Source organism: Mustela erminea, chromosome 13 (assembly GCF_009829155.1).
Source record: "Mustela erminea isolate mMusErm1 chromosome 13, mMusErm1.Pri, whole genome shotgun sequence".
Classification (NCBI taxonomy): Eukaryota; Metazoa; Chordata; class Mammalia; order Carnivora; family Mustelidae; genus Mustela; species Mustela erminea.
This window is the reverse complement of record NC_045626.1, coordinates 79,733,370-79,746,446: the sequence shown is the minus strand read 5'-3', so window position 1 is coordinate 79,746,446 and position 13,077 is coordinate 79,733,370.

Genomic DNA, 13,077 nt, shown 5'->3' with positions numbered 1-13,077 from the left:
CAGAAAGAACAAAGACTTCATGGTCAGGAGACCAGGGGTCAGATCCCAACTGCACGTCCAAGTCTGCCCTCAGTTTCCCTGATAGGCATTTCCAGGAGCCTACCCTCCAAGTTTTTTGTTTCTTGTTTTTAAGATTTGATTTATTTATATGAGAGAGAGAGGGAGGGAGTAAGAGAAGAAGGGCTGGAGGGAGGCAGAGGGAGAGGGAGAAGCAGACTCCGTGCGGAGCAGGGCGCCCGGGGCCGGGCTCAGGACCAGGACCAGAGCCAAAGGCAGATGCCCGACCGACTGTGCCACCCAGGCACCCCTGGACTTTAGTATTTAGAGGAGACTTGGGTTCACAGCATTGTTGAGCAGAAGGTATGAGGAGTTCCCAGGTAATACTCCCTTCTCTCCTACACACAGAGCCTCGTCACCAACACCCCTCACCAGATGGTATCTTTGTTACAACCATGAGCCGCCACTGACACATCGTTATCACCCAGAGGCCATCGTTACCATTGGGATCATTCTTGGTGGTTGGCATACATCCTACGGGTCTGGACAAATCCACAATGACACACGCCATCATAATGGTCTCTTGTGGAATAGGTTCGCTGCCCTTACTCTTGGAATCCTCTGTGCTCTCCTGTTCACCCCCCCCCACCCCACCCCCACTCCCGGCCACCCCTGATCTGCTGTTTACTCTCTGCACAGTTTTGTTTTTTCCAGAAGGTCCCATAGCTGGAATCCTACAGCACAGAGCCTTTTCAGACTTTTCAGACTTTTCAGACTTCTCTTTCACTTAGTCATAGGCATTTAGGCTTTTTCCATGTCTGTTTCATGGCTTGATAGCTCATTCCCTTTGAGCGCTGAGTCCTATTCCATCGTGTGGATGGACTGTGGTTTCTTTTCTTTTCTTTTTTTTTTTTTAAGATTTTATTTATTTATTTGATAGACAGAGATCACAAGTTGGCAGAGAGACAAGCAGAGAGAGAGGGGGGGAAGCAGGCTTCCTGCTGAGCAGAGAGCCCGATGCGGGGCTCGATCCCAGAACTCTGGGATCGTGACCTGAGCCAAAGGCAGAGGCTTAACCCACTGAGCCACCCAGGCACCCCTGGACCATGGTTTCTTTACCCATCCCCCTTCTGAAGGGGCCTCTCGGTTGCTTCCAAGCTTTGACAATAATGAATAAAGCTGCTATAAACATCCATGAGCAGGCTCTTGTGTGGACACGAGTTTTTAGCTCTCCAAGTTTCAAACTGAACCAGCTGTGTTTCCGTCCGACAGCGTCATTCCAACAGTCCACAGTCTATAGGGAAGGCTGGAGGAATCTACTCCGGTCGTGGAGGTCACATTGGCGGCCGGAATCCCGGAGTGGAAAATACCAGGGAACCGGCTGAAGTGGAGGTCAGAGAGAAAGCATTGTCTTTATGCCTAGGGGAAATAGCAACCTTTTGTTCCACGGTTTTTCATAGCAAAACCCAAAGGTTATCAAGGAACTCGCCACCTCCAATCAATTACTATTGTCAGGTGAATAACAATAGACTTGCCCTCCACTTCAGCCTGTCAGGGATTCAAAAGTGCTTTTTTGAATGCTAATCCATTCCTCTTCCCAGTAACCCTGGAAGCGTTCCATTAGGCAAAATCTGTATTATTTTTACGAAGACAAAATATGTAGTGCCATACCCTTGATGGAAAAAAGTAATCAAGCTATGATCTGAATAGAATCATGAAGAGAAAATGCTCGAGGTGGTCTGAGCTCACACTGGCAGTCTGACTGACTCCCACACTGTCCAAGTGGTGCACCCAGACCTCTCCCGTGGTGGGAAGCATTGCTTCTGTAGGGTCACAGCCTGGGAAACACCTTCTGACGGCCAGAGTACCATGGGGCCCTGGGAAGCTCTTAGGTTCACTGAGTTTGAGTCTCCTGAAATAATATTATTTTATTATTCTTGGCAATGCAGCTGGCTTACTTACTGGGTGACTTTAGGGAATCGTGTAACTTCTCCCCTTTCCTGGCTCATAAATGGGTTCATTGTGTCCATCTCATGGAGCGCCCGCCTCCTAACCAGCAATCACCCACTCGTGCCTGCTTCTGCCAATAGCAGATGAGGGCCCAGGCTCGGGGGGACTGTGGCAATGCAGGTCTGGAGTCAATGCATGAGCTTCTGAGTCAGAAAGACCTGAGCTCAAATCCCAGCTCTGACACTGGATGGCTGTGTGACCTTGGGTAAGTCAACCAATGTTTCTGAGCCTCCATTTCCTGTTCCACAGATGAGAAAACCTAGTCTCTTGAGGTTGCTATAAGGACTAAATGAAGCATCTGGCATTTAACAGGTGCTTAATAAAGGGCAGCTATCATGAGGGCCTGTCATTTCCCATCAGGTCTTACAAACTTAATGCAATGTATCCAAAATATGCAGTTACTTATACTACTTAAAGGAGAGAATTTTAGTGCGCACACAGAAAATTTTCAGTTTGTGGAATCGGGAATAAATACAGGAGGCACATCAGACTTGCGATTTTATGACTGTGGCTGGTTAGAATGGGTGAAGTTCTTAGAGGGAGTCAATTTTAAAATTTAGTAAATAAATAATTGTATAGTGGTGCACATATAGGGTACAAACAAATTTAAGATGGTGTCTGAAAGACTTAACCCACAGACGGCTGACGGCACAGGGATGAAGGTTTGCATTCATCGGTCATGTGACTGCAGCCCAGGCTCTTAAGTCTCTCTGAGCCTCAGTTTCCCCATGTGTAAAATGGGATAAGAATACCTAGGAAGGTAAAAATGAAATAACAAACACAAAAGTTCCTACGGCGCCTGGGTGGCTCAGTGGGTTAAGCCTCTGTCTTTGGCTCGGGTCATGATCTCAGGGTCCTGGGTCCGAGCCCTGCATCAGGCTCTCTGTTCAGCAGGGAGCCTGCTTCTCTCTCTCTCTCTGCCTGCTTCTCTGCCTACTTGTGATCTCTCTCTCTCTCTCTGTTAAGTAAATAAATAAAATCCTTTTTAAAAAAAAGTTCCTGAAAACGGCTAAAGTACAGTCCAATATAAATGGTTTGCTTGTTACTCCTAATGTGTGATTCGACAGAGAGCTATCTACCCCTAGCTGCCGGCTGATGAGACACAGATGAAGTTGACAATCAGGGATGGTTTCAGTCCTGGCCCCGCTGTCCACCTGCCCGTAGCCATGAGCAAGCTATTTAAGGTGGCTGGGCTTCCGTCTCTTTGTAATTCAACCCAAAGAGCTGAAAAGGCCAACCCCTCCCCATAAAAAAAACCTCCCCCCAAAAAGCAGGCAAAGTATATGACAATACAGTACACCAAAAATGAAATACAGATGGCTCTGGAACATATAAATATATTCTCTACCTCACTCATAAGAAGCACATGAATTCAGGAGTGCCTGGGTGGCTCAGTGGGTTAAGCCCCTGCCTTTGGCTCAGGTCATAATCTCAGGATCCTGGGATTGAGCCCCATATCCGGCTCTCTGCTCAGCAGGGAGCCCTGCTTCCCCCTCTCTCTCTGCCTGCCTCTCTGCCTACTTGTGATCTCTCTCTCTGTGTCAAATAAATAAATAAAATCTTTAAAAAAAAAAAAAAAGAATTACATGAATTCAAACTACACTGAGTGCGATTTTTCATATCCTCAAATTTGCCAAGATCATTTTGACAAAGTTGTATTGGTAAGGCACAGGAACAGGCATGCCCTTATACTGCTGGTGGTGAGGTAAACTGGTATGAACCCTGTGGAGGACAATTAAGCCATGAGGCAGGGTCAGCACTGGGGTCCGCATCCTACCTCATCCTTGGCACGTCACAATGTTACCTTATGTGGCAAAAAGGACGGCAAATGCATTTAAGCTAAGAATCCTGACATGAGAGGCGCCTGGGTGGCTCAGTGGGTTGGGCCTCTGCCTTTGGCTCAGGTCATGATCTCAGGGTCCTGGGATCAAGCCCCGTATCGGGCTCTCTGCTCAGTGGGGGAGCCTGCTTCCTCCTCTCTCTCTCTGCCTGCCCTTCTGCCTTCTTGTGATCTCTGTCTGCCAGATAAATAAATAAAATCTTAAAAAAAAAAAAAAAAAAGAATCCTGACGTGAAGAAGATCTTGTAGGTTATCAAGGTGGCTCGGAGGTCATCACGGGGTCCTTACAAGAGGGAGGCGGGACATCAGACCGAGGAGACGACGTGCGGACAGAGCAGACACCAGAGCCACAGCCTTTGAAAGTGGAGCGGGGGGCTGCAGGCCAAGGACTATAAGTGGCCACTGGAAGGTGACAAAAAGGCAAGGAAACAGGTTCCTCCAGAGCTTGCAGAAGGAACCTGACCTGCCACCGCCTTGATTTTAGCCCAGTGAAATGGATCTTGGATTTCTGCCCTCCAGAACGGTGAGAGGACACGGTTGCGTTGCCGTTAAGCTAGTGGCTAAGCAGCCAGAGGAAACGAATACACCCTCTGGCCAGCAGCGGCTTTCCCAGGACTTCAGGATGCAGAAACACTATCCAGGGGTATCTGCAGGTGGCCGGGCCTGCCGATGGAGAGGCTCAGGCGACACTGTCTGCAGGTCAGACCAAGTCACACCTTGTCTTTCCTGCTACATGGAGACTGGCCGGGAGGCTCCTCTCCCATGCACCTGCCCCTGGCCCACCCCGCATCCAGCATTTAAATTACAGGCAGATCACCACCACTGCTGCAGACTCCCCGCTGATCCCCCAACCCAAGGGGGGGGGTGTGTGTGTCAAGCACTAGGGAACTCCCTAATTAGGGACCCTGGGGGGGCCCACAGGGTGAGCCCAAACGGAGCTCTTCTCTGTCAACAAATGAAATACACACAGTTCTTTGTCTTCACCACAGAGCCGGTCTTTTTCCTGACATGTGAGAAATACTCCTGCATGATGTATTAAAATCCCTCAAAGAGGGAGTGAGAGGAAGGTAAAATAAATGTATTTCCATGACTTCAAGTACAAATCCCTGTGCAATCCTCAGAGCCGGGCTAGAGCTATTTTAAAACTAATGTTGTGCATGAGACGAACCTACTCAATTGAAAAATCTTCTGCTACAGGGTAGAGATGGGCGAGAAATCAGTGCTGCGGCTCTCGGAGTGCTTGATTGTGGTTATAAACATTACCGGCTGCATCAGCAAAGCTGCTCGGAGGCGACCGTAAACCTTTAGCCGGGGGGACTCAGGAGGCAGGGCTGACAAGGCAAGTTCAAAACCTGAGCCCGTTTTACTCCGAGTCCTCCCGGGCTGCTAAAAATACCTGGGCAAGCAAGGGAAACCTTTCTCCCCTCTGCATCTCTGTCCCCTGAGAGAAAAGGGGCCAGATAAGGAGGCGGGGATGGTGGCGCAGGAGGTGAATTCTGCAAATGCGAGAGAGACAGCGGCGCCGTGCGACGCGGACTCGGAGGTGTCTCTCCTGTGTCGAAGGAGCTTCCATGAGAGGTGAGGGCACAGGATGGGCCTCCGAGCCAGAGATGTCTGAGTTCGGATCCTTGCTCTGCCACTGGCACTCCTCTGTATGGTTCTGTGCCTAGAGGGTGTGTGGCTTTAGAAACCTCAGTTTTCCCATCTGTAAAGTGGGGCTAATGCCAACGTGTGGAGACAAACCAAAAACCTGACTCTAAACTACAGAGAACAAACAGATGGTTACCAGGGGAGGTGGATCGGGAGATGGGTGACATAGGTGATGGGGATTAAAAGACACTTATCTTACTAAAAAAAAAAATAATAATAATAACAATAATACCAACGTGTGGTCTGCAAGCATTAGAGATAATGCCTGGCAACGCCCTGGCACAGAGCTGCCCCCTGAACATCCAGCAACTGCCATTTTCCGTACAGCAGCGTAGCCGAGAAAGATCCTGAAAGGCAAGAGGAAGTCAAGCCAGGAGGAAAAGCACACACAAGCCCAGGGCTGGTTACGTGGGACAGCGAGCACCAGAAAAACTCTGAGGAAAGAAAGGCTCCCGCTAAGACCTCACCCAACTTCTAGCCCATAGCAGTCTCTCGTGCTTCCAAAGCCAGAGGAATGCTGGATTCCTTCAAGCTGGCCCAGATTTGCCTGGGCTCTGTCCTTGCCCGGCAGCACCACTGGAGTATTCATCTGTCCAGCATTTGTGCGACCGGACGGCGCCCTTCCCTCCGTGACACCCAGCACCCAGGTAACTGGGAAATGGCCGGCGGGTAATAAACGATCGGAGGGCTTGGGTGGAGAGTGAAGAGAGCCCCGGGGACAGAAGGCGGGGGGGTGCCAGCGGATGTGACATGTGGATCAGTCAGAGCTCCGTCCGAGAGGCTGGGCCACCATCCATCCGCTCCTGCACGGAAATCTGACCTTACGCGTTTGTGGGAGCCGGTTAGTAGCCGCCATCTCTGATGCTGGAGCCTGAAATCCTCGGGGCAGGCGTTCGGAAAGCTAAGAAGGATGTTAATCTGGTATCGACTGCTGTACTGTGACTCAGTTCTGACACCGACCACCTGGAGTTAGTGTCTGACCCCACAGTCCCCAGTAAGATTGCCCCCACCCACTTCATACGTCAGCCACAAGTGGGGTCCTCAGGCCACCTGTGTGTCTGACCAAATGGTACATAACTGCGGGGGTTCCCACGACACATTTAGGTTCAGAACTTACCTAGCTCAGGAAAGTGTTATATATATGACCACAGTTTACTGCAAAGGACACGGATCGGGAACAAAGGGAAAGACATGTACAGTCCCGACCATGGAACTTGATGCTCTCTCCTCATGGGATCAGGGCATCGTCAATGCCCTCAGTGTGAATCCCAGCACATCAACGTGTTCTCCAGCTAGGAACATCCACTGGACTTCGGTGCACAGAGTTCTTATTCATTTGCAGAGAAAGAGAGAGAGAGAGAGATCACAAGTAGGCAGAGAGGCAGGCGGAGAGAGAGGAGGAAGCAGGCTCCCTGCTGATCAGAGAGCCCGATGTGGGGCTCGATCCCAGGACCCTAAGATCATGACCTGAGCTGAAGGCAGAGGCTCTAACCCACTGAGCCACCCAGGTGCCCCCAGTGCACGGAGTTCTAATTGGGATTTCATCGCATAAGCGTGGTCAACTGAATCATCAGCCATGTAATTCAGCTCAGGCTCAGCCCCACAACCTCCCCAGAGGTCAGGCTGGCTCAGATATCCAACACCCTGTAGTTGGTCTTTCTAGTTGACCAGCTCCCCCCCCATCCCCCCGCCAACCCTGGTCAGATGGTCCCACCCTGAGTCATCTCATCGCTGATCATAAACTCAGGTGTGACCCAAGCAGCAGCACGTGAAATAACAGACATCTCTGTTACATGGGAAAGTCCAAGCATTTCAATCTCAGCCCTAGGAACCAAAGGTAAACACAGAGGTAGAGTGGGGGAAGTCGGAAACAGGCTGGAACAGCACGAGGATGGTCTGAGACCCAGGACCGCGCTTGTCGCCTCTGGTATTAGCAGTATGGGTATCCTGCAGGAGCAGGGCCCTTCATCACAGAGCTGAAGACATACACCTGACCCAGGAGGTGATGTCACTGGAGGGGGACCAGGAGGGGATAGGGCAGTTTCAAGGCCTGGTCCTTGCCTCAAGCCCACAAGACAAGGCAGCGGACGAGTGTGAGCCGTAAAAGGGCTAACTGCACCACTTCCATGCTTCAGGCCTCCCAGGGGCCTCTCTGGTGGCCACTTGCATCAGAAACATACAGGGGAGGGAACTCTCAGCCGAGGTGACAGGTGATGAAATCACGGTATACCTGTGGGAATGGTGAGAAACCAACACCAGAGCAAGGCCAACCCCAGTGGCAGTGGTGGTGGTGGTGGCCCTGACCTCCATGGTGTGAATTCAGGAGTGATAAGAAAGACGTTTCTGGTTTTGTTTTTTTTTAATATTTTATTTATTTATTTGAGAGAGAGAGAGAGAGAGCACGTGAACAGAGAGAGGGAGAAGCAGACTCTCCGCTGAGCAGAGAGCCCAATGATGGGCTCCATCCCAGGACCCCAGGACCATAACCTGAGCCGAAGACAGAGGCTCAATGGACTGAGCCAACCAGGCGCCCCAAGAAAGATATTTCTAGAAGAAATGTGGGGCCCCACTACTCTGGAAAAACACTGCCTGGTCCTTTGGTCTTTCTAAAGAATGTGGACACCCTGGGAGAAGTCATCCAGATATAAACCTCAGAGAATGGGGGTTTCTGGCCCTTTCTCTGCATCTAACTTGATTTTCCGTCCTTGCCTGACTCCAACTTCCAAGGCAGTGAAGCAGACTTTGATGGCTCATGGTCCACAGAACCGAGTTATTTTTTGGACAGTGTTTCTATATGAGCCGAAGGCAGACCCAGAAGCCCCTGGGTTGATGGTTCTGCGTCCCCTTCACTAAATGCACCACCATGCCCATGAAGAGCTTGGTGCACGGCCAGCCGGGTGCAGCGCGGGAGTCCTGCTTCCTGCAGGCGCCCAGGAAGGATGGGGCCTCTCCTGCGACCTCCCTCAGCCTCTGCCTCGGCCATTTCACAGCCTGTTAGCACTTCTGTCAGAGAGGAGTGGAAACTCAAAATAGCCTGTTTAGAGGGAAGGACAGAGGGGTGGTGGGAGACAGGGAAATGAAATGGCTCCCTTTCATCCTGCCCTGCGTACCTGGGAATAATTAGAATCTCTATGCAAAGCCGACACAGGAATTTCTGGATAACTAATAAGCCAGGCAATGGGTCTGTAGATTCTACATAGCCTCCGTTTCCCAGGAATTGTTTAATTTCAAAAATTCCATCCTGCTGCTCCATGAAATATCTCCTTTCTTTTCTTAGGAAAAAACAATATCTATAGACCAGAAGGCAACAACTCAGGGGCCATCCTGATTCTCTTCTCCTGCTCCCCCCATATCCAAGACATTGGGAAGTCCTGGCCACAGGGTCTACCTCCAGATCACACCTCAAGCCTACCTGGGGCTCCCTCAGCGTTTCCACAGCACCGCTGGTCCTAACTCCATCCGCTCTTGCCCCGGGATCAGATCGGCTTCCCTACTGGTTCCGCGGGGGGTGCCCCCTGCTATCCTAGTTCTGGAACACGACATTCTTGGCTGCCTTCTTGCAATGAAAAATTTCCAACATCCGAGCCTACCTCCTCGATGTTTTTAGAGGTCTGGATGCGAATTCCCAGGTTCTGTGTGGGCCCAGGACTCCATGTGTCAGCCATTCCCCACATGCGGAGTCTAGGTCTGCTGCTTTCGCTGGGGCAGGTGGCAGCGGAGCCTTCCGACTGCCCGTGACCGCAGAGCAGTGGCGGTGGCCCACGGGCTGCCAAGCCAGGATGGGACACGGGCGCTGGGGCAGGAGCAGTGCTGGGCAGCTGTGCTTCCGGCCTCTGTTCAGCAGCCCTCGGAGTTGGGGCACCAGGCACCTTTGCAGGCACTGTTTTGGAAGTGAAATTCCAGCTCTGCTTCTCTCTAATAACTTTGCAAGTGACTTTCTATCCTTGAATAAATAAAGCCCGCGTCTGCCTAAACTAGCCATAGCAGATTCCGTTGTTTACCCCAAGAACTGACGAATACAGCCTCTTCAATCTGTTCTCCCGTCTGCAGCCCAAAGGGTCCCTTAAAAACTGAAGTCACACGGCACCACTTGCCTCCTGTACTAGGCCCTGTGCAGTGCGGACCCTGCTCAGCTGTCCACGCTCGGCTCTAACACACGTTCCTCCCCACCTCCGGAGGGTGTCCCGCTGCTCCTCCCGCCCGGCACCTTTCCCTTCAGCCCTACACACGCCCGACCCCTAGATCGCAGCTTCGGTGTCACCTCTGTGGGAAGGCTTGTGGGAAGCACGCTGCAGCCCGAAGCATGGCCCCTCGTCATGCTCCATGGCACCACACCGTGCATCTCCTCCAGCAGACGTAGCCCAGCCTGGGCTCATCTCACCTGCTTCCTTGGGTTCTCCTCATTGACCATCTCCTTCACTAGATCCTAGTCTCTCTGAGGGCATAGATCACAATTCCCTGTTTCCCCAGATCTAGCACAAGGCCCGACCCACGGCAATGATTCAACAGAGCGTAGCTGAATGAATGGATTATAATGAGAGTCGGTATTTACTGGGCCAGTGTGTGCTGGAGCTGTTTTAAGTGCTATCTTGCCCTAGCCTCCCTATTTTCCAGATGAGAAAACTGGGCACATAAAGGTGAAATAATCTGCCCAAGGGCGCACAGCTAATCAATGAGAGAGCGGAGCTGTAGCCGGAGAGTCTGGCTTGAGAATCCATGGTTTCAAGTAGAGCTGCCTCAAAGCAAGAGAAGGGAGGGGTGGTGGGGAGAGAGGGAAGCAGGCAGGAAGCGAACGGAGGGAAGCAGGCAGGCAGTGAGTGAGAAGTACTATGTAGGTCCAGCAATTTCCAGAAGCAGGGTGATCTCCAGAGATCCCTCTGAGTCCTAGGACTCTGTTATTTAGTCGGGCAGAAGCTGGCTGGGGCTGCTGCACATGAGAATTTGCACTCACGGAGCACTTGGGGATTTTACCAATCCCCCTGGCAGGTACTGGTAAATATTAGTACATCCATGTCTTCACCAGGGAATTGGGGTTTCAAACTCTGAGTCACAGATCTTTTACTGTGTGCTGATTCACAGCCCCTCCTGTGGAACTCGGAGCTCCCCAGGGGGAAGGAAGCTGGAGCTCACCAATTTAAACCCTGCAGGAGGGACTGGGCTGGTCAAGAGGTCTAGACTTTGGCTGCGGACAGCCCTCGGAGGCGCCTGGCGTCACACCCTGAACATGGTCAAAGGGGGGCATTCAGCTAAGGAGTCTCTAAGCGCCGCCCCCCACTCAGCCCCCTCACCCCCGCCCAAACACTTTTTGGACTGAACACTGAACGAGCCCAATGGCATTTCTCATTAGCCATGGTAGCCAATACCTCATCAGATTACATTCTGAAGAGTAGACTCGCCATATGTCTGGGTCTTTTCTGAGATTCTAGAACCATCATGTGGCGATACGGTGGAGACCACAGTTACGCTCTCTCCAGGCCACTGACAAGGAAACGAATGGAATAGGACACAGGCCAAAACACTCGAAGCTTCACGGTTTTGAAGACTGAGACAGCGTTATGGATGGTGGTTTCCATTAGAGCTGCGACTCAAAGCCATCTCTGCTTTGCTCTTTGTATTTATGAGCTCTCTGGATATTTATATCCCCTTTATATTTTTCTGTATTTTCTAAGTTTGTTGGTATTCTTTGTTGGGGAGCAGGTTTCTGGTTGCTTTTATAGTCAGAAAAAAATAATAATAAACCTGTTTTTGGGGTGCCTGGGTGGCTCAGTGGGTTAAAGCCTCTGCCTTCGGCTCAGGTCATGATCTCAGGGTCCTGGGATCGAGCCCCGCATCGGGCTCTCTGCTCAGTGGAGAGCCTGCTTCTCCCTCTCCCTCTGCCTACTGCTCTGCCTACTTGTGCTTTCTCTCTCTGTCAAATAAATAAATAAAATCATTTTTAAAAATAATAATAATAAACCTGTTTTTGAACAAGTAACCAAAGGAAAGGGTTTAATAACTCAACTGGGCATCCATCGATGAGGCAATCTTACCATTCCGTGAGCTCTACAGAGCCTTGAAGCTGAAAGGTGGCATGGGAACACTCAGAGCATTGCTGAACAGGGTTGTGTGGCTCGGCAGACGCCTGCAAAACAAAGGACCCAGGGAAAGCTAAGAATGAACCTAGGTGGGGTTCGGGGCCCAGGTGGGGCTTGAGGCCCTTCTCTCTGTAGCTCTGAAAATCCCATGTCCTGGGAAACCCTTGGTCCAGGGCACGAGGGGACAGCTGGTTACTCCACCGGGGACGTAAAGAGACAGCAAACCTAAGAGACAGCCGTAGCCACCCTAGGACTTTGACCTGTGGCGTTGGTGGACCTTCAGAACACTTTAGTAAAATGGCTCTCCAAGGGGCCTGGTCTCTCCCAGTACCCGAGAGGTTCCCTTCACTTCCTGAGAGGGACCTGATTCTCCATTTGTTTTCATAGTGGGCTCTTTAAAGTCTCAGCTGCTCCAGGGAGAGCAAATAGGTCTTAAAATTAATTATCAATTAAAGGGAAGTTCATTGGCACCAGGCTCGTCATCTATTTTGTCTGCAACTGAGGCAGCCCACCCAGCCCCTTCCCCAGAACCCGAAGACCCGTGCCAGGGCCGGCGGACCCCAGCAGCAGAGACTGAGTGTGACCCGGGCATGAACGAAAATAAGTCTCAGTGTTGACGCAGCACCCTTCCCCTGCTGGAAGGTGAGTTTAGCAGTCACTTTTGATTTTACAGTTCATCAGCGTGTAAGCCAGCCTTCTAGGTGGGCTTACCAAATTTAAAAAAAAAAAAATAGTGGCTTGCAAATATTTTTATTGGCATAAAGATTTTTCATTAGTCCCCCTGCACTTAGGGAAATTACCATGACAGAGTACATGAGAGTAGCCAGGCCCTCAAGGAACAAGCACATTCCTTACCTGGCAGGTATTTTCCTCTGTAATTAACATCCCGCACACCTTCTCCCTTCCTGATTTCACTGAAATTCAGTCTGACTTCTTAAACTCTTGAAAGGTGATCCTGCACCTTCCTCCCTCCTGTCGGGAGGCCCACGATCCCTTCAGGAGGGGAAAAGGCTGTGGTTTGTGTTAATGATCCTTTGCTGCATTCATCGTCTGACCTCATCATGAATGAATATTTATGGGAGCTGGTTGGGAGCATTTGCAGATTGAGCTCAGACCAGACAGGTGATCACTTGCAAGCAAGACAATGACGTCATCCGGTGTTACGATGTCCACACAGAATAGATCAAATTACAAACAGGACCCAAGGGGACAGGGACCAGCTCTCCTGTGCATTCTGTCACCAACCCAGAATGCCTTAAAATGCAGAAAACAGGATTTGAAAAAGCCATGTGTCGTCTCGGTGTTATGGGAATATCAGCCGATGATCTGAAACACAGTGGCTTTCTCGGGAGTACGTGTTGTGCAAGAGATGCTGGTCCTGGGCAAGAATGCACCTGGAAACCGCCCTGGAGGCGTGGTCATGCTTCCTCCCTGCCCTCTTACCTCCCACCCTTCAGCCAGGCTGGGAAGGGTAGGACCCATGTCCCAGTCCAACTTCTACAAGCA